Raw genomic sequence first — 20,570 nt, 5'->3', positions numbered from 1 at the left:
CTCGGTGACTCTGAACTTTTGCTCCGTGGAACTGCACTGCTGCTTTGAATTGTCCGCATTCCAGTCATCCATTATTTGCGGAAAAACGGACATTCAAAATTTGATCATTCAACACATGGCTATTTCGCTCTTTATCACCTGAGACAGATATAGGTGTGCTTCTACTGTTTTTACCATTATATATTTCTCTGACGACCTAGTGGATGCTGGGAACTCCGAAAGGACCATGGGGGATAGCGGCTCCGCAGGAGACTGGGCACAACTAAAGAAAGCTTTAGGTCACCTGGTGTGCACTGGCTCCTCCCACTATGACCCTCCTCCAAGCCTCAGTTAGATTTTTGTGCCCGGCCGAGGCTGTTGCACACTTGGGGCTCTCCTGAGCTTCTAATAAGAAAGTATATATTTAGGTTTTTTATTTTCAGTGAGACCTGCTGGCAACAGGCTCACTGCACCGAGGGACTAAGGGGAGAAGAAGCGAACCTACCTGCTTGCAGCTTGGGCTTCTTAGGCTACTGGACACCATTAGCTCCAGAGGGATCGACCGCAGGCCCGTCCTTGGTGTTCGGTCCCGGAGCCGCGCCGCCGTCCCCCTTACAGAGCCAGAAGCAAGAAGAGGTCCGGAAAATCGGCGGCAGAAGACATCAGTCTTCACCAAGGTAGCGCACAGCACTGCAGCTGTGCGCCATTGCTCCTCATACACACTTTACACTCCGGTCACTGAGGGTGCAGGGCGCTGTGGGGGGGGCGCCCTGAGAAGCAATAAAAACACCTTGGCTGGCAAAACAATCACAATATATAGCCCCAGAGGCTATATATGTGATAAATACCCCTACCAGAATCCATAAAAAAGCGGGAGAAAAGTCCGCGAAAAAGGGGCGGAGCTATCTCCCTCAGCACACTGGCGCCATTTTCTCTTCACAGTGCAGCTGGAAGAAAGCTCCCTAGGCTCTCCCCTGTAGTTTTCAGGCTCAAAGGGTTAAAAAGAGAGGGGGGGGCACTAAATTTAGGCGCAATATTGTATATACAAGCAGCTATTGGGGAAAATTCACTCAGTTATAGCGCTCTGGTGTGTGCTGGCATACTCTCTCTCTGTCTCCCCAAAGGGCTTTGTGGGGTCCTGTCCTCAGTCAGAGCATTCCCTGTGTGTGTGCGGTGTGTCGGTACGGCTGTGTCGACATGTTTGATGAGGAGGCTTATATGGTGACGGAGCAGATGCCGATAAATGTGATGTCGCCCCCTGTGGGGCCGACACCAGAGTGGATGGTTAGGTGAAAGGTATTAACCGACAGTGTCAACTCCTTACATAAAAAGGTGGATGACGTAACAGCTATGGGACAGCCGGCTTCTCAGCCCGCGCCTGCCCAGGCGTCTCAAAGGCCATCAGGGGCTCAAAAACGCCCGCTCACTCAGATGGCAGACACAGATGTCGACACGGAGTCTGACTCCAGTGTCGACAAGGTTGAGACATATACACAATCCACTAGGAACATCCGTGACTTGATCCCGGCAATAAAAAATGTGTTACACATTTCTGACATTAACCTCTAAAAATGGGTTTTATGTTTGGGGAGAAAAAGCAGGCAGTGTTTTGTTCCCCCATCAGAAGAATGAATGAAGTGTGTGAAAAGCGTGGGTTCCCCCGATAAGAAACTGGTAATTTCTAAAAAGTTACTGATGGCGTACCCTTTCTCGCCAGAGGATAAGTTACGCTGGGAGATATCCCCTAGGGTGGATAAGGCGCTCACACGGTTGTCAAAAAAGGTGGCACTGCCGTTTTAGGAACGGCCACTTTGAAGGTACCTGTTGATAAAAAGCAGGAGGCTATCCTGAAGTCTGTATTTACACACTCAGGTACTAGACTGAGACCTGCAGAGCGTGCTGCTGCAGCGTGGTCGGTGACCCTGTCAAACATGAGAACATATTAAAGCCGTTGTCTTACATATGAGGGATGCACAGAGGGATATTTTGCCGGCTGGCATCCAAAATTAATGTAATGTTCATTCTGTCAGGAGGGTATTAGAGACCTGTCACTGGACAGGTGATGCTGACTTTAAAAGGCGCATAGAGATTCTGCCTTATAAGGGTGAGGAATTATTTGGGGATGGTCTCTGGGACCTCGTATCCACAGCAACAGCTGGGAAGAAATATTTTTACCTCAGGTTTCCTCACAGACTAAGAAAGCACTGTATTATCAGGTACAGTCCTTTCGGCTTCAGAAAAGCAAGCGGGTCAAAGGCGCTTCCTTTCTGTACAGAGACAAGGGAAGAGGGAAAAAGCTGCACCAGTCAGCCTGTTCCCAGAATCAAAATTCTTCTCTCGCTTCCTCTGAGTCCACAGCATGACGCGGGGGCTCCACAGGTGTAGCCAGGTACGGTGGGGGGCCGTCTCAAAAATTTCAGCGATCAGTGGGCTCGCACACAGGTGGATCCCTGTTTCATTCAAGTAGTATTTCAGGGGTACAAGCTGGAATTCGAGATGTCTCCCTCCCGCCGTTTCCTCAAACATGCCTTGCCGACAACTCCCTCAGGCAGGGAGGCTGTGCTAGAGGCAATTAATAAGCTGTATTCCCAGCAGGTAATACTCAAGGTGCCCCTACTTCAACAAGGACGTGGTTACTATTCCACACGGTTTGGGGTACCGAAACCGCATGGTTCGGTGTGACCCATTTTATATTTAAAATCCTTGAACACACACATAAAAAAATTCAAGTTCAAGATGGAATCGCTCAGGGCGGTTATTGCAAGCCTGGACGAGGGGGATTACATGGTATCCCGGGACATCAAGGATGCTTACCTGCATGTCCCCATTTACCATCCTCGCCAGGAGTACCTCAGATTTGTGGTACAGGATTGCCATTACCAAGTCCAGACACTGCCGTTTAGACTGTACATGGCACCGAGGGTGTTTACCAAGGTAATGGCCGAAATGATGATACTCCTTCGAAAAAAGAGAGTTTTAATTATCCCGTACTTGGACAATCTCCTTATAAGGGCGAGGTCCAAGGAGCAGTTGCTAGTCGGGGTAGCACTATTTTGAAAAGTGCTACAACAGCACGGTTGGATTCTAAACAGTCCAAAGTCACAGCTAGTTCCTACGACACGTCTACTGTTCCTGGGGATGGTTCTGGACACAGACCAGAAATAAGTGTTTCTCCCGGAGGAGAAAGCCAAGGAGCTGTCATCTCTAGTCAGAGACCTCCTGAAGCCAAAACAGGTATCGGTGCATCATTGCACGCGAGTCCTGGGAAAAATGGTAGCTTCCTACGAAGCAATCCCATTCGGCAGGTTCCATGCAAGAACTTTTCAGTGGGACCTGTTGGACAAGTGGTCCGGATCACATCTTCAGATGCATCGGCTGATAACCCTGTCTCCAAGGACCAGGGTATCTCTACTGTGGTGGCTGCAGAGTGCCCATCTTCAAGAGGGCCGCAGGTTCGGCATACAGGACTAGGTCCTAGTGACCATGGATGCCAGCCTTTGAGGCTGGGGGGCAGTCACACAGGAAACTTCCAGGGACTTTGGTCAAGTCAGGTGACTTCCCTACACATAAATATTCTGGAACTGAGGGCCATTTACAATGCCCTGAGTCAGGCAAGGCCTCTGCTTCAAAACCAGCCGGTACTGATCCAATCAGACAACATCACGGCGGTCGCCCATGTAAACCAACAGGGCGGCACAAGAAGCAGGATGGCGATGGCAGAAGCCACAAGGATTCTCCGATGGGCGGAAAATCATGTGTTAGCACTGTCAGCAGTGTTCATTCCCGGAGTGGACAACTGGGAAGCAGATCTTCTCAGCAGACACGACCTCCACCCGGGAGAGTGGGGACTTCATCCAGAAGTCTTCCAAAGGATTGTACACCATTGGGAAAGGCCACAGGTGGACATGATGGCGTCCCGCCTCTACAAAAAGCTATAAAAGATATTGCGCCAGGTCAAGGGACCCTCAGGCGATAGCTGTGGACGCTCTGGTAACACCGTGGGTGTACCATTCGGTTTATGTGTTCCCCCCTCTGCCTCTCATACCAAAGGTACTGAGAATAATAAGAAGGCGAGGAGTAAGAACGATACTCATGGTTCCGGATTGGCCAAGAAGAGCTTGGTACCCAGAACTTCAAGAAATTATATCAGAGGACCCATGGCCTCTGCCGCTCAGACAGGACCTCCGGCAGCAGGGGCCCTGTCTGTTCCAAGACTTACCGCGGCTACGTTTTGACGGCATGGCGGTCGAACGCCGGATCCTAAAGGAAAAGGGCATTCCGGAGGAAGTCATTCCTACACTGATTCAAGCCAGGAAAGATGTAACTGCAAAACATTATCACCGCATATGGCGGAAATATGTTGCTTGGTGTGAGGCCAAAAAAGGCCCCAACAGAGGAATTTCAACTAGGTCGATTTCTGCATTTCCTACAAGCAGGAGTGTCTATGGGCCTAAAATTAGGCTCCATTAAGATACAGATCTCGGCTCTGTCGATTTTCATCCAGAAAGAACTAGCTTCAGTACCTGAAGTTCAGACATTGTAAAAGGAGTGCTGCATATTCAGCCCAACCGGCCTCCAGTGGCACCTTGGGATCTCAACGTGGTGTTGAGTTTCTTAAAATCACATTGGTTTGAGCCACTAAAAACCGTGGATCTAAAATATCTCACGCGGAAAGTGGTCATGTTATTGGCCTTGGCTTCGGCCAGGCGTGTATCAGAATTGGCGGCTTTGTTATATAAAAGCCCTTATCTGATTATCCATATGGATAGGGCAGAATTGAGGACTTGTCCCCAGTTTCTCCCTAAGGTGGTATCAGCTTTTCACTTGAACCAACCTATTGTAGTGCCTGCGGCTACTAGGGACTTGGAGGATTCCAAGTTACTGGACGTAGTCAGGGCCTTGAAAAATTATGTTTCCAGGACGGCTAGAGTCAGGAGAACTGACTCGCTGTTTATCCTGTATGCACCCAACAAACTGGGTGCTCCTGCTTCTAAGCAGACTATTGCTCGCTGGATTTGTAGCACAATTCAGCTGGCGCATTCTGCGGCTGGACTACCGCAGCCAAAATCTGTAAAAGCCCATTCCACAAGGAAGGTGGGCTCATCTTGGGAAGCTGCCCGAGGGGTCTCGGCTTTACAACTTTGCCGAGCTGCAACTTGGTCAGGGGCAAACACGTTTGCAAAATTCTACAAAATTGATACCCTGGCTGAGGAGGTCCTGGAGTTCTCTCATTCGGTGCTGCAGAGTCATCCGCACTCTCCCGCCCGTTTGGGAGCTTTGGTATAATCCCCATGGTCCTTTCGGAGTTCCCAGCATCCACTAGGACGTCAGAGAAAATAAGATTTTACTCACCGGTAAATCTATTTCTCGTAGTCCGTAGTGGATGCTGGGCGCCCATCCCAAGTGCGGATTGTCTGCAATACTTGTACATAGTTATTGTTAACTAAAGGGTTATTGTTGAGCCATCTGTTGAGAGGCTCAGTTGTATTTCATACTGTTAACTGGGTATAGTATCACGAGTTATACGGTGTGATTGGTGTGGCTGGTATGAGTCTTACCCGGGATTCAAAATCCTTCCTTATTATGTCAGCTCATCGGGGCACAGTATCCTGAGGCTTGGAGGAGGGTCATAGAGGGAGGAGCCAGTGCACACCAGGTGACCTAAAGCTTTCTTTAGTTGTGCCCAGTCTCCTGCGGAGCCGCTATCCCCCATGGTCCTTTCGGAGTTCCCAGCATCCACTACGGACTACGAGAAATAGATTTACCGGTGAGTAAAATCTTATTTTTTAATATTATTCAATGTTTTCAATTGTGAAACACTGTTATTAAATACTCCTTTATTCATTCACACGTTGGCTCTCATTTTTAACTCACTAACTCCTGATATACAGCGCAGCCGTTTTTGCCTCTTTTTTCCGTCTGTTTACCACTCCACATAGTGTGTCGGCAAGCGCAGTTTCTCATGAGTTCAGAATTTTCAATTTTTAATATTAATTTATTGTGTTTGAGGTGCTGCGCAAGTAGTGTTTATGTTTTGTTCTATTTTGTATTCTGAGACCCTGTGACAGACAGCGCTGGGATCAAGTGTCCACACCCAGCGCTGGTAGAGCAGCGGCAGCGGGTGTCTGGAGCCGGGACCATCTATTGGTTCCCGGTGCCGGTCATACTATGTTGACAGGCAGTGCCGCTTCAAACTTTGCGCTGCCAGAGGCCTTTCAATTCCAGCGTCCTCCATGAGGCAATCGCCACACCATAGCAGGAACTGCCATGGTGTTTGATGTCAGACGCCGCTGGGGAGCGTCAGAAGAATACGGGTGGTGCGAGAAGAGGGAGGACACCGCGGAAGCTGTTCCTGAGGCCGCTGAAGAGGCGTGAAGACGCGGCCGTCTGCGGAGACGTCCAGCAGCGGCTGGACGCGGAGAAGCTGCAGAAGAGCGCATCTGAAGTCAGAGAAGCCTTCTCCACCGTGAGGTAGGCCTTTCTAAGGCCCTACATCTATACTCCCTAAGCCACCAGGGATCAGGCATTATGCCCGTGGACACAGTCAGGCCTGTGGATGAAATAGGTGGGCATAAGGCCGTGGCCATAATTCATGCATTTAAGCGTGAGGGCAGTAGGCCCTAATAGCTTAATTATCCCCCCATTAGGTATATAAGGTGACTCTGGGCATTAGGCTCAGGTCACTGAATCGAACCCGTTTGGCGGGCACTACGCCCGTGGGCTAAAGTCAGGCCATAGGCCTGTGCACTGTTAGGGGGCACTAGGCCCAGTTTAAGTGAGCCCCACATAAGGGTGGTACTGGGCACTAGGCCCAGGCCACTCCATCGTGCCCTCAGTAGGCAGGCCCTTTGGCCTGAGCCTCATAATTAAAAGGTGTTCTGTGCATTAGGCACAGATCACAAGAGAGACCCACCTTTAGGCAGACAATAGCCTGAGCCCCCTGAAACACCCAGGGCAGTAGGCCCAATTACATAGTGTAGGTGGGCAAGGCTTTGTGGCGCCCCTCCCCAGTTAATAAAGTAGTTTCCCCGTGTGGGAGAGCAGTCCAGCTCCACACACACAAAGCCCTAGCAGCCAGAGATAGGGAAGGGCTGGCCAACGTGGGGTAGGGAGGGATTGCTGAAACAACAGTGAGCGGATAGGGACAGCACCGTTGTATATTACTGTACTGTGTTATTGTGATGTGTGTTGTTTCCGTGCAGTGTAAAGTTTGATGTTCGTGCGTAGAGTTTGTGCCGCACCACATACACCAGAGTTAGTTTGAGGGCTCTATACATGAAGCTAGTGTAGCGGATGGAGTGCCGAGGATGACCTTCACTTAAGCCCGAAATACCTATTTGTGGATACCTCTAGGTTCGGTGGGCGCTTCGGTCTTCTTTAGGAAGGGACAGTTCTCACCCTATCTCCTTCCTTGCAAAATGTTGTGTCCGGGTCCAGTTGGTGTACCAGAACCATTGATTTCTCTTGCGGCCTGAAGGTAAGGGAGTGCGACGCCAGGTAAGCAGCCAGTCGACAACTGCACGGTAGCAGGCATCACACCACCCCACCCTTCTCACATATACCTGAGAAATAGTCATTCAAAGCCATCTGGATAATGTTTGCTTGCTAGCAGGCCAGCCTCTTGTGAAATCCATATAAAACAAATAGGATTATCCGGTCTACGTACATTTTTGGTTCGATCCACATAAATTTGAAGTGCATGTAACAACATCCAATAAAGCTTCGCCTGCCGTGATGATTGGAGATTGAAAAGATGGTACCACCATTTCCTGATTGATATGAAACCTGGAGACAACTTTAAGGAGGTAGCCAGACCTATTTCTGAGGACGGCACTATCCTGGTGAAAAAAATCAAAAAGGGGAGCGACAAGATAACGCTCCTAGGTTAGACAGCATGCATGAAGAAGAAAAGTGTTCCACATTAGCTATTTCAAATCAGGAGTTTCCAAAGGTTCATATGGTGAAGACTGTAAAGCCTGAATCACTAAAGAGAAATCCCAAGGGGCAATCAGAGGGACAAATGGAGGTTGTATTCTGAGAACTCCCTGAAGAAAGGTCCGGACATCAGGTATAAGATTAATCTTACGTTGAATCCATACAGAAAGAGACGAAACTTGCACATTAAGGGTCGCCAGGTGGAGGCCTAGATCCAATCCTTCTTGTAAAAAGGCAAGAGCTTTTGCCACCCTAAAGACTTTAGGATCATGACCTCTGGGTGCACACCACCTAAAGTCCAATTGCTATATTCTGTAGTAAATCCGAGCTGAAACAGGTTACGAGCCCTGAGCATGGTCTGCACCACCTGGCATGAGAAACCCCTTGAAGGGATGTCTCAAGAGCCACGCCGTCAAAAACAGACGAGCCAGGTCTGCATGTAGACACGGTCCTTGAATCAACAGATCTGGTCGTAGAGGCAGTCTGAGGGGGATTGTCTATGAGAGACCCTGAAGGTCTACAAACCAAGAACGTCTCGGCCAATGTGGAGCTATAAAGATCATGGTGACTTCCTTCTGCTTGAACTTGTGAAGTACCCTCGGAAGGAGTGATACCAGAGGGAAGAAGTAGGTCAGATTGAAAATTCCACCGTACTGCCAGAGCGTTCTTGCAAGCTGCGCTGGAATCTCTGCTGCTCATTAAAATGGCTGCCTGCTCTCTGAAGGAAGGAGGGAGACTGAAAGTACAGCTCAAGGGTGGGAAGTCTGTGAGACTGACTCCCAGAGTTGGGGGAAGAGGCTACAGTCTCAGCACCCACTCCTCTGTACTGGCATCCACCCCAGGTACTCAGCGGGTGGTCTAGTGAAGCAGCTACCCAGTTAGTGTTCACGCCAGCGCCGGCGTCTGTATTCCGTCAAACACCAGCGGACCGCGATTTAGTGAAGCACAGGCTCCTTACCAGCCCCCTGATGCCGGCCACGCAGTCCCCTGGGTTCCTTCACGTGCGGTGCTAGTGCGCAAAGTGAGGTTCCCCTGCCGAGGAACCCACCACTAAAGCTGGATCCAGCGTTGTGTTCTGGCACCGGTGGGGGGAATTGGAGCTGCAGCGCTGAAGTCAAAAGACTTACAGCACTGTCAGCTCATCCAGTAACAAAATGTAAAAATAAAAAGCTAGTTGGAACTGCAAGAGCAGCCCCCTGCTGAAGTGCACCCGCTTCCTACGGCCAACAACAAAAAACTGAAGTGCTCTGGCTGGAGGCGGGGTTACAGGAAAGAGGAGCCATGCATCCTGGGGTACCCCGAAAGCTTTGCTGTTGGTGCCTGGACTCCACCCACCACCTATAACCCAAGGTTTCCCTGTGGAACCCCATGAACCCTTCAGAAGAAAGAGTTAACAAAGGCAGGTTCTACCAAAACTCTTATTTTCTTATTCAGAGTCCATAGGGGGTCCACAGGGATGTCCCAAAGTAGTTTCCCCTAAGGGTGGGGACGTGCTTGAGCCTGGAAGACTTGTCTCCAAAAAGGCAGCATCCAGAGAAGCAAATGTATTAAAGGAGTAGAACCTTAGAAAAAAGTGTGGACGGAAGACCATGTGGCTGCTCTGCACAAAATGGAGGGCTACATGATAGTGCCGCTAAATCAAACACTCTGTGAGCAGAGGCCATGGCAAGTAAAAAGAGAATCTTTTTGAGTCAGCCACTTTATTCCACTGTGTCCAAAGGTTCAAACTGAGCTTTTGTAATGCCTGTAGAACCAAAGACAAGTCCCATGGAGCCACCAGAGGGGCAAATGGAAGCTGAATGCGGAGGACTCCCAGAAAGCAAGTTCTGATATCCGGTAGGAAAGCAATCTGCTCTATCCGTAGGCTTCAGCAAAAGATATGTGTACTCTGAAGGATGCTATGAGAAGTCCAATCCTACTTGAAGAAAAGCAAGCACTCTTGCAATTCTAAAATCAGAAGCATTGTAGCCTCCAGTTGATCACCACTGAAAATAGGTGTGCCAAATCTTGTTATAAATTCGGGTTGAAGGCGGTTTCCGTACTTTAAGCATTGTCTGGATAATGGAGCTCGAGAAACCCTTTGATTTTAAAAAGGGACTTCTCAAGAGCCATGTTGTCAAAGACAGACGAGTCAGGTCCTGATGCAGACATGGATCCTGCATTAACAGATTTTGCCTTAGAGGAAGTCTGAGAGTAGTGTCGATTGACAGACACTGCAGGTCTGCGAACCAAGGACGTCTTGGCCACTCTAAAGCTATGAGGAGTATTATGCCTCCCTGCTTGAACTTGCAAAGCACTCTCATAAGTAATGCGATTAGTAGAAAGATGTACATCATGTTGAAGTTCCACTGTACCGCTAGAGTGTCCATGAAGCTGGCAGCAGGATCCTGGGTACTGGACCCGTATGTGGGAAGTTTGTGGTTGTGATGAAATGCCATGAGATCCACCTGTGGCAGGCCCTACCTGTCCACTAGATCCTGAAAGACTTCTGGATGTAGTGCCCACTTTCCTGAAAGTATGTCATGTCGGCTTATGTAGTCTTCTTCCCAATTGAGAACCCCTGGGATGAATACCGCTAATATTGCCGGTACCTGATGTTCTGCCCAATTGAGGATGTGCGACACTTCTCTCATGGCGGTTGCACTTTGCATGACTCCCTGATGATTGTGGTAGGCTACTGTTGTTGCGTTGTCGGATTGGATCTGAACTGGCCAGCCTTGAAGGCCCTGTGCCAGACTAAGCACCCGGTATACTGATCTCAATTCCAGTATGTTGATGGGCAGGCGACGCACGAGGACTGTCCTCGAAAGGACAGTTGAGCGGTCACTGTACACCACCCACGAAGGCTGGGATCTGTGGTGACTTGTACCCAGTCAGGGATCCAAAATTGGAGGCCCCTGTCTAGGTGGGAAATTCATAGCCCCCACCAGGGACAGCCGAACCTCTGGTGTCAACAGCATTGTCTGTGATCTGAGATTCTGATACTGTCTGTTCCATTGAAACAGAATCTGGTGCTAAAGAAATCTAGAGTGAAATTGTGTGTACTCCACCATATCGAAGGTGGAGACCATGGTCACCCAGAACCAGCATTGGCTTTGTGTATGGACACCTGCCAGAGTTGAAGTAAACTGTGCAGCTGATAGTGTCAGTCTCTTGTCTGCTGTCCTTAAAACCAAGCTAGGTGTTAGGTGAGATCTGAACCCACATGCTGCCAATGGTCTGACGTGGGCTAGCATGGGCCAGGCGCCCCAGTTGTGTGTCTCTCACCCCCATCTGCACTGGCTCCTGTCCCTTGGCTCTCAGATCTTCCTCCCCAGTGTCAAGTAAGTAGCTGCAGTGGGGGTGCGACCCGCAGGAAGTAGACAGATGGAAGGAAGGGCTGCAGCCAAGGCTGGCAGGGGGGGTACGGGAAGGGGGGGGGGCATGCGGGAGGCAGACACAGTGGGTGACTAACAGCTGCAGTCAGCAGGGGGCCACTGATGGCGCTGGCAGGGTGACTGCCCGCTCTGCTAGCCCCACCACGAGGGGGGTGGGGGGATGCTGTGCCACCCCTAGACACGTGCCTCATGTGCCTAGTGGGAGATCCGGCACTGGTTATACAGGGAGAAAGGACCCTCCCGAGACCTGCTGCAGGAAGCACATGTAGCACCTGAGCATCTCACTGGAGAAGTAGGATTCAAATACACAGCTCAAAGTCGGGAAACCTCCATGAGGGATTACGCTCTGAACCGGGGGAGGAGCTATCGGGGGAAAGCCTTACTCCCCTTAACCCCAGGACCTTTGGCCTCATATGATCCCCGATGCCATTTAAAATCCCTAGTGGAACAAGCAGACAAACCGGTGCCTCCAGTGGTCTCCACACTGGAGGTCAAGGCTGCTATACACACGATCTTCCTCGAGCGGGAGACCACTTTACCTGCTCCCCGGTGTCCAGCTGCAGCCTGAGCATCTCTACAGCGGTATTTGTTGGACCAGCAGCGCCAGCGTCCTATGGACTGCCCAGAGCTGCTTGCTCAAAAAAACATACTAAAAATAAAATTAAGCATAAAAATAGAAGTCTGTCTAAAGGTGCCTGGCTCTTGCCGGCACCAAACGAATCCTGAATAGGCATCCACTGGAGGTGGGGTTATAGGGGGAGCAGGACCAGTGTATCCTTGGAGCTGAAGCTTTTAACTGTTTGGTGTCTGTTCCTCAACCACCTAAAACCCTCCATGGTATCCCTGTGGACCCCCTATGGAGAAAGTTGATATATTTCCAGATGTAGAGCCCACTCTCTGGAGTGTACGTCTTGACGGCTTAGGAAGTCCGCTTCCCAGTTGTGAATTCCTGGAATGAACACCGAGATAGCTGGGAGATGACGCTCTGCCAAAGTGAGAATGCGGGCTACCTCCTTCATGGCGGCCCGACTGCAAGTACCTCCTTGATGATTTATGTAGGCTACTGCGGACTGTACCCGAATGAGTCTGCCACTAAAAAGAACCTGTGCCTGAAGGAGTGTTTCCTACACTGCCCGAATCTTCAGAATGTTGATGGGCAGAATACTGTCCTGTATTGTCCATCGTCCCTGAAAGGACTGGTGACAAGTTACTGCTCCCCAGCCAAGAAGACTTGCATCCATGGTGAGTAGTACCCAATACGGGACCCTAAAGGGACATGCCTTGTATAAATGGGATGTTTGTAACCACCATAGTAGGGAAAGCCGGACCTACTGTTATAGCACTATGGTCTGCTTCCTGATGAGCTGGTGCTTGCCATTCCAACGTGACAAAATCAGACGTTGAAGAGGAATTAGGGTGGAATTAGGCATACTCCACCATGTCGAAGGCGGAGATCATGGACCCTAAGACCTGCACGGCTGAGTAGATGGACACATTTGCCTTTGTTGAAAAAACCTGCACAAGCTGGTGGCCAGAAGATAATCTGTACCTGTGTATCTAGAATGGCTCCTATATGTAACATCCCATTGAGAGGGGACAGGGAGGACTTTTTCCCAGTTCAGAATCCAGCTGTGCGTTTATAGGAGGGCAACGGTCAAACAAAGATATTGCTGTTAAGTCTCCGTTGACTGTGCTAGAATCAGCAGGTTATCAAGGTAGGGAAAGATACGAACCCCCTGATGCCTGAGATGTGCGGCCATAATTGCCATAATCGTGGTGAAGACCCGAGGGGCCATGGAAAGTCTAAATGACAGAGCCCTGAACTGAAAGTGTTGCTGATTGACAGCAAACCTGAGGAAACACTGATGGTTGCGTATATAGGCCCTCATTCCGAGTTGATCGCTCGCAAGGCGAATTTAGCAGAGTTGCTCAGGCTAAGCCTACGCCTACTGGGAGTGTATCTTAGCTTCTTAAAATTGCGACCGATGTATTCGCAATATTGCGATTACAAACTACTTAGCAGTTTCAGAGTAGCTTCAGACTTACTCGGCATCTGCGATCAGTTCAGTGCTTGTCGTTCCTGGTTTGACGTCATAAACACACCCAGCGTTCGCCCAGACACTCCCCCGTTTCTCCGGCCACTCCTGCATTTTTTCCGGAAACGGTAGCGTTTTTATCCACACGCCCCGAAAACGCCGTGTTTCCGCCCAGTAACACCCATTTCCTGTCAATCACACTACGATCGCCGGAGCGATGAAAAAGCCGTGAGTAAAAATACTATCTCCATTGTAAAATTACTTGGCGCAGTCGCAGTGCGAATATTGCGCATGCGTACTAAGCGGAATTTCACTGCGATGCGATGAAAAATACCGAGCGAACGACTCGGAATGAGGGCCATAGGCACATACAGGCATGCATCCTGGATGTCCAGGGAAATCATAAAGTCCCCAGTCTATAGAGCCGAAACAATGGAGCGGAGGATTTCCATGCGAAACTTGGGGATCCTTATGAACCTGTTGAGAGACTTCAGGTTGATGATTGGTCAAAAGGACTCATTGGGCGGTATCCTACTAGGTGCCGTGAGTTACCGCACAGTAATAACATGCTTTTTAGCCCAATAACACTATTAGGCTATCCTATTACAACCATTTTTTTACCGTGCGGAGACTCACCTGTTATCGGCCAATAACATATGGAATCCATGATAACATTGTGGTTCGCGTCAGATAAGGGGTCTCCTGGGGCTGCTTATCAGGGATTCTGCTTTTTGTGCCTTTGCCACGATAAGTGCCGGCTTTCGGGCTAATAGCATAGCCCAGGGGGAATCCTTTAGCTGCGGTAACTCACCACAGCTAATACGGTACTGCCCATTGGGATTTTGGACCATACAGTGTGGAATAGAAGACTGTCCCCTGTTGCTGTAGAGGGACAGGTATTAGGACTCCTGATTGTAGAAGGGAGTGACTAGCCTGTTGAAGAGCCACAGCCTTGATCGGATCTGCTGGTAGACTCATACAAAAATACTGTTGAGGGGGGTCGCCTCTAAAAGGTGAGGGCATACCCCTGGGAAACCACTTCATGTGCCCAGGTGTCCATAGTAGTCTGACGCCATGTCTCTGCAAACTGAATAAGCCGGCCTCCCACCTTGGACTGCCCAATGAGGAGGTCCATAATGTCAGGCAGAGGATTTGTCATCCGGCTTTTAGGCTGGACGTATAGCAGCCCAGGATTGTTTGGATCTTGGCATATAGGGCTTATATGAACCTGACTTTGTAGGGAATGACTGTCCCTTAGACTTTCCCTGCGGACGAAAGGACCTAAAGGATGATGTTTTGGCCTTGGGAGCCGCAGCTGATGGGAAAAAGGCTGTCTTAGAAGATGCCACATTGGCTACTATCTTGTCCAGCTCAGCGCCAAACAGAATATCCTCTGTAAAAGGTAACGAGTCCAATGCTTTCTTGAAATCAGAGTCCGCCCTCCAGGAGTGAAGCCAGAGCACTCTTCTAGCAGCTACCGAAGTTGCCGAGACTTTAGAACTGAGTATTCCTGTGTATCAAGGGCTACATCAACAATATAGGAGGCTGCCTCCCTAATATGAGAAATGCAGGAGCGCTGCTCGCTGGTAGCATCCGAGGGGAGATGGTCGTCAAGTGCATCCACCCAGCCTTCAATAGCTTTGGCTACCCAAGCACTAGCAATGGCTGAGCGTGTAATAGAACATGCCTGAGAAAAATATGGTTCCGAGTAAAATCTTTTTTCCTGTCCATGGCATCCTTAAGGGAGGATGCAGAGGGAATGGGCAATGTAGAGCTTTTCACTAGGTGAGCTACATGAGCATCTACAGAAGGGGGAACCTCCCATTTATTACATTCTCCGTCTGGGAGAGGGTAGAGAGAAGCCAGCTTTCTTGGTAGCTCAAACTTCCTGTTAGGTGTACTCCAAGCCTCACGCATGAGTTCCGTGAGCTGTTCTGATTGAGGATTTTCTGCCTCAATTATTATTATTATTACTACTACATTTTATTTATAAGGCGCCACAAGTGTTTTGCAGCGCTGTGCAAAGGACAGTACAGGGAGACAAAACTTAGCATTACGGTAAATAAATAACAGAAATAGAGTACAGGTAACAGAGCACCACATTTCTGAAGACATAATACAGATAAGATGTAAGTAGTGAGGGAGTGATCATCGTACTACTTGGGGCTGGCGGACATAGATAGAGATGAGCCTTTACCAGCAGGAGAGAAAGCGGGTAAAGATGGTTGCTGAGTAGGGGAGAGCTGCGAGTGAAATGTGTCGAGAAGAGGGCTTAGACAACAAGAGGAAAGAGGGCCCTACTCTGAAGAGCTCACAATCTAGTGGGAAGGGTCGACAAACAGATGACATGAGGTGCAAGCAAGCGGGAAGAAGCCTAATGGCAGTATGTAAGCAAAGCTGAGATGTTCAAGGCATGAGGCAGGGGTATGGAGGAGCGGCCTCAGGAGTAGGTTATGCATCGGAAGGGTATGCTTTGATGAATAGGTAGGTTTTTAGTGCCCGTTTGAAGCTTTGCAAGGTCGGGGAGAGTCTCATGGAGCGGGGGAGCGCGTTCCACTGAAAGGGTGCAGCACGGGCATACTCTTGAACTCGAGCATGGGAAGCATTGACCAGGGCGGTGGAGATGCGATGGTCAGTGGTCGACCGTAGGGGGCGGGAGGGAGTATGAAGGGAGAGGAGGTTGGAGATGTAGGGAGCAGTGGAATTAGAGATGGCCTTGTATGTGAGGGTGAGGAGTTTGAAGGGGATTCTGTAGGTGAATGGGAGCAAGTGTAGATTTTGTCAAAGGGGAGTGGCAGATGTGGAGCGGCGGGAGAGGAAGATAAGCCTAGCTGCGGAGTTCAGGACAGATTGAAGGGGAGCAAGCGAGGCCAGTGAGAACATTGCAGTAGTCGAGTCGTGAGATGACCAGTGAGTGGATGATAAGTTTAGTTGCACTCTGGGAGAGAAATGGCCTGCTGTGAGCAATGTTGCATAGCTGGAACCGACAGGATTGTGCCAGAGCATGGATGTGGGTGCAAAGGGTAGGGAGGAGTCAAGAGTGACGCCCAAGCAGCGGAGTTGGGGAACGGGGGAGATGGTGGTGTTGTCAACAGCGAAAGAGATAGTGGGAGGGGGTGTTGCTTTTAATGTGGGAAAGATGATGACTTCAGTTTTGTCCATGTTGAGCTTCAGAGAGCGCTCAGACATCCAGAAGGAGATTGCGAAGAGGCAGCTGGAAACCCGAGAGAGGACAGATCAGGAGAGGTAGAGATGTGTGTCATCAGCATAGAGGTGGTACTGGAGGCCAAAGGAGTTAATGAGCGCACCCAGGGAAGAGGTATACAGGGAGAACAGAAGGGGGCCAAGGACAGAACCCTGAGGTACACCAACAGGAAGGATGGAAGTGTGTGAGGTGGTGCCGGAGGCAGACTCAGAGAAGGAGCGGTTAGTGAGGTAAGAATAAAACCAGTCAAGGACAGTGCTAGAGAGGCCAGAATTTTGGAGTGTGCGGAAGAAGAGAGGATGATCCACGGTATCAAAGGCAGCAGAGAGGTCCAGTAGGATGAGCAGAGAGAAGTGGCCCCTGGATTTGGCCGAAAGCAGGTCATTGGTGACTTTCACCAGGGCAGTATCAGTGGAAAGGAGTGGGTAAAAGCCACATTGTAGTGGATCGAGGATGGAGTTGTCAGAGAGGTAGCTTGTGCGACGGCTGTAGACCAGTCGTTCAAGTAGTTTGGAGGCGAAAGGAAGAAGAGAAATGGGGCGGTAGTTAGTGGGTGATCAAGGGTCGAGATTGGGTTTTTTGACAATAGGTGAGACAAGAGCATGTTTGAATGGTGAGGGGAAGATGCCAGTAGAAAGCGACAGGTTAAAGAGGTGAGCAAGGTGGGAGCAGGCAGTGGGGGAGAGGGAGCGGAAAAGACGGGAGGGAAGGGGGTCCAGGGGGCAGGTGGAGGGGGGAGGATAAGATGAGGGAGTGGACTTCCTTGTCTGAAGTGGGACGGAAGGACCCTTTGTCGCTTATAGACTGGACCCTTAGGCTTAGGAGCCGGCGCCTCTTCCTCTATGTTATGGACAGAATTAAAACTACCCTAAGTCGGGGACATCCACATTAGGAGTGTTGCTCCACTTCCTGCCGAGTCAGAACCAGGGTCAAGGCATTGTCGTTTGCCTCCTGATCAGAGGATATCTTAGAATCTGAAGCCTGCGCCGACTGAGATAAGGGTGTAGCCCATCTCGGCACTTTAGAGGCTCCTGGTCTGTCACCCTGTAACGTATCTTGAAAAGCGACTGACGTCTGAGCTAAGCTGAGCTAAGAATGTGAAAACATGTCCATCCATGGAGACAGCATAAGGGGGGCCAACAAAGCAGGCTGAAACTGCTGAGGAAAGAGGTAGAGTAGGAGCCGACAAGTGTTCTACTAACTGCGACATAACCTGAGATAAAGAAGCCACTCATGATGGCTCTTGGACAGGCGCTGGTGAAATAGTCCTGTAATATTGGTGTAGCAGAACACCTCTAACAGAGACCATGGGGGTAATTCAGACCTGATCACTAGGGTGCGTTTTTTTGCCTCCCTGCGATCAGGTAGTCGCCGCCTACCGGGGAGGGTTTGTGGTGCGTGCAGGTGTGCGATCGCATGTGTAGCAGAAACTACACCAACATCAGTTGGTGCAGTTTCTGCTCAGCCCAGGACTTACTCAACTGCTGCGATGATCAGGGCCGGAGCCGACGTCCGGAATCCTCCCACAAAACGCCGGGTCCCTACTGCGTTTTTCCGGACACTCCTTGAAAACAGTCAGTTGCTACACACAGACGGCCTCTTCCTGTCAATCAACCTGCGCTCGCCGGTGCGTTCGGGAATAACGCACCATCCCGTCGCTGTCCGGCACGCCACGTCGCTGCGGTCTGTCACGCCTGCGCATTGCGGTGCCTGCGCAGTTCAGACCTGATCACCTGCTGTGCGAAAGTGCACAGCATCGTTCAGGTCTGAATGCCCCCCCATATTGTACAAAATGCTGACAGTCTATAGCGGCTGAACAGGATCTGCATGAAACCAGTATAGAAGCTCCAGCCTCCATATTACCCATAGAGGCCTTACCTATAGAGGACATAGTAAATACACACACAGAGTACAACTATGAAAATATGCAAATGTGACGCCCCTCACAATTTACAGGTAGATGTGAGGTACAGAACCGCTAACCACATGGCATAGGTTATAGGAGGTGAAATACAGGATAGACATAACAATACAGCAGATTTCTACCATCTGCTTACTGGTAACCGCCGAGAACACTGGATCCGTCACCAGCGTTGCAACGCCGGCGGGATTGATGGAGTGCCAGCGCCCCTATCGGACGCCCAACGCTGCTCGCTCTATGTAGTAATAAATAAATAATAAAACAATTCACTAAAAGCTTGGGGCTGCTACACAGAGCCCCCACCAACTGGTGCTTCCAGCTCCTGCCGGCAACAAACAAAAACTGGACGGCCTGGGGCTGGGGGCCATGGTAGGAAGGACCAGTGCATCCTGGGATTAGAAAGCTTAACCGTTTGGTGCCCGGTTCTCTCTAAACCACCTATACCCCATGGTAATTCCAGTGGAGTCTATGGACCCTGATGAAGAAAGACATCACCCCAATATCACACACCAGATACCCACTGATCACTTTACACAAGTCACACTGATATCACACCCCCATACCTCCCAACTTTCTTTTCCTGTGCAGCGGGGCGCGCGCGCTCCCGAAAAGGGTGTGGCCTACGAAAATGGGACGTGGCTTCGCGGGAGGACCCACGATCGCGAGTCACGCCCCCGTTTTCGTCACTAAGGGGGCATGCCAACTCTCCCTCGGACTCCACTGAATAGACGCTGTGCGCATGCGCACAGCGTCTATTCACCGCTACTCTGCTAAGCAGGGCAGCGAGAGACAGAGCCTCCCAACTGCCCCACCCCACCGCGGGACACTGCGGCCCTCGGGTGGGACAGCGGGACAGTCCCCAAAAAACGGGACTGTCCCGCGAAAATCTGGACAGTTGGGAGGTATGCACCCCTGATACACATTGACCACTATACACAGGTCACACACCTAAAACACACTGATCACTATACACAGGTCACACATTGATATCACACCTGATACACACTGATCACTCTACACGTCACACTGATATAATAAATGTAATAGGACACCACAGAATGCTACATATGTATAAAAGTAGAACACCACAGGCCACTCCCCCTAACAACAACAGGACACCACAGGTCACCCCCACCTGTATATATTATTAATAACTGGACACGACATGCTGCTCCCACTGTATAATAACTGGGCACCACAAGCTGCTCCATCTGTATTACATGAATAACAGGACACCACAGGCTGCTCCCCCAGTGTATAATAATAATCACCCTCTCCTGCTGCTGCCAGATGTAACAATGAATGTCTCCCTCCTGCTTCTTCCCGATCAACACAATCTACCGGAAGCACACTGAGTGTGGAACGCACAGGGCGGAAGTTGGCTGGAACGCAAAGGGAGGCAGTTGGCTGGAACACAAAGGGAGGAAGTTCGGTGGAACGCAATTGGCGGAAGTCGGGTGGAACGCAAAGGGCGGAAGTCGGGTGGAACGCAAAGGGCGGAAGTCGGGTGGAACGCAAAGGGCGCTCCGTGCGGAGGACTGGCGGTAAGTACAGAGATACAGGGAGGAATATAACATGGTGCAGGCAGCGGGTGTGGGGGCCTGGAGGGGTCTGCAATCTACTCCCTGCAGCCCGGACACCCCTCTCACAGCTCTGGGGCTGCCCTGTACCTATTGCTGCTGCTCCCTGCACCTCCCACCGAGGGGCCCAGCGTTACTTCATGCCGAGGGACCCTTGCGTCACCTCACACGCATTTATATTCCCCCAAGCCCATCATGGTCCTTACTGCCTCCATTAGCTGCTTCTCCGGGGCTATTTATCATGATTGCCCCCCAGCCAGGGCATCAGCTCCATACACAGCTGCCCACGTACAGCCCAATTCCCTGCCGAGTCCTGCACCTCATGCTCCAGGAGACCAGATGAACCCCTTACGTAGCATACATTTATACATACATACATACATACATACATACATTTAGCCTAAGGCTGCATTTAGATCGCAAATGCCGGATCCTACCCGGTAAGGGAAACGTGTCCTTACCGGGTGGGATCCGGCATTTGCGCTCCGTTGCAGGCTTTCCGACCCGGCAACATACCGGGTCGGTTGCCATAACAAC

At 50.4% G+C, this 20,570-nt stretch overlaps 1 protein-coding gene across 2 annotated transcripts in view; it reads right to left on the bottom strand.

Moving 5' to 3' along the window:
* The window catches only part of LOC135054626 (zinc finger protein 260-like), a 60,480-nt gene extending 40,670 nt beyond the window's left edge, over positions 1 to 19,810 (bottom strand). For both annotated transcript variants that reach the window (XM_063957830.1, XM_063957831.1), the window contains exon 1: positions 19,725 to 19,810. The gene's annotated coding sequence lies outside the window, so the exon portion shown is untranslated. The remainder of the gene's footprint in view (positions 1 to 19,724) is intronic.
* Positions 19,811 to 20,570: the final 760 nt, after the last annotated feature.

This window comes from Pseudophryne corroboree, chromosome 3 (assembly GCF_028390025.1).
Source record: "Pseudophryne corroboree isolate aPseCor3 chromosome 3, aPseCor3.hap2, whole genome shotgun sequence".
In the NCBI taxonomy this organism is placed as follows: Eukaryota; Metazoa; Chordata; class Amphibia; order Anura; family Myobatrachidae; genus Pseudophryne; species Pseudophryne corroboree.
Note: the sequence above shows the minus strand (reverse complement) of the source record. Positions and strands in the feature narration are given on the sequence as shown.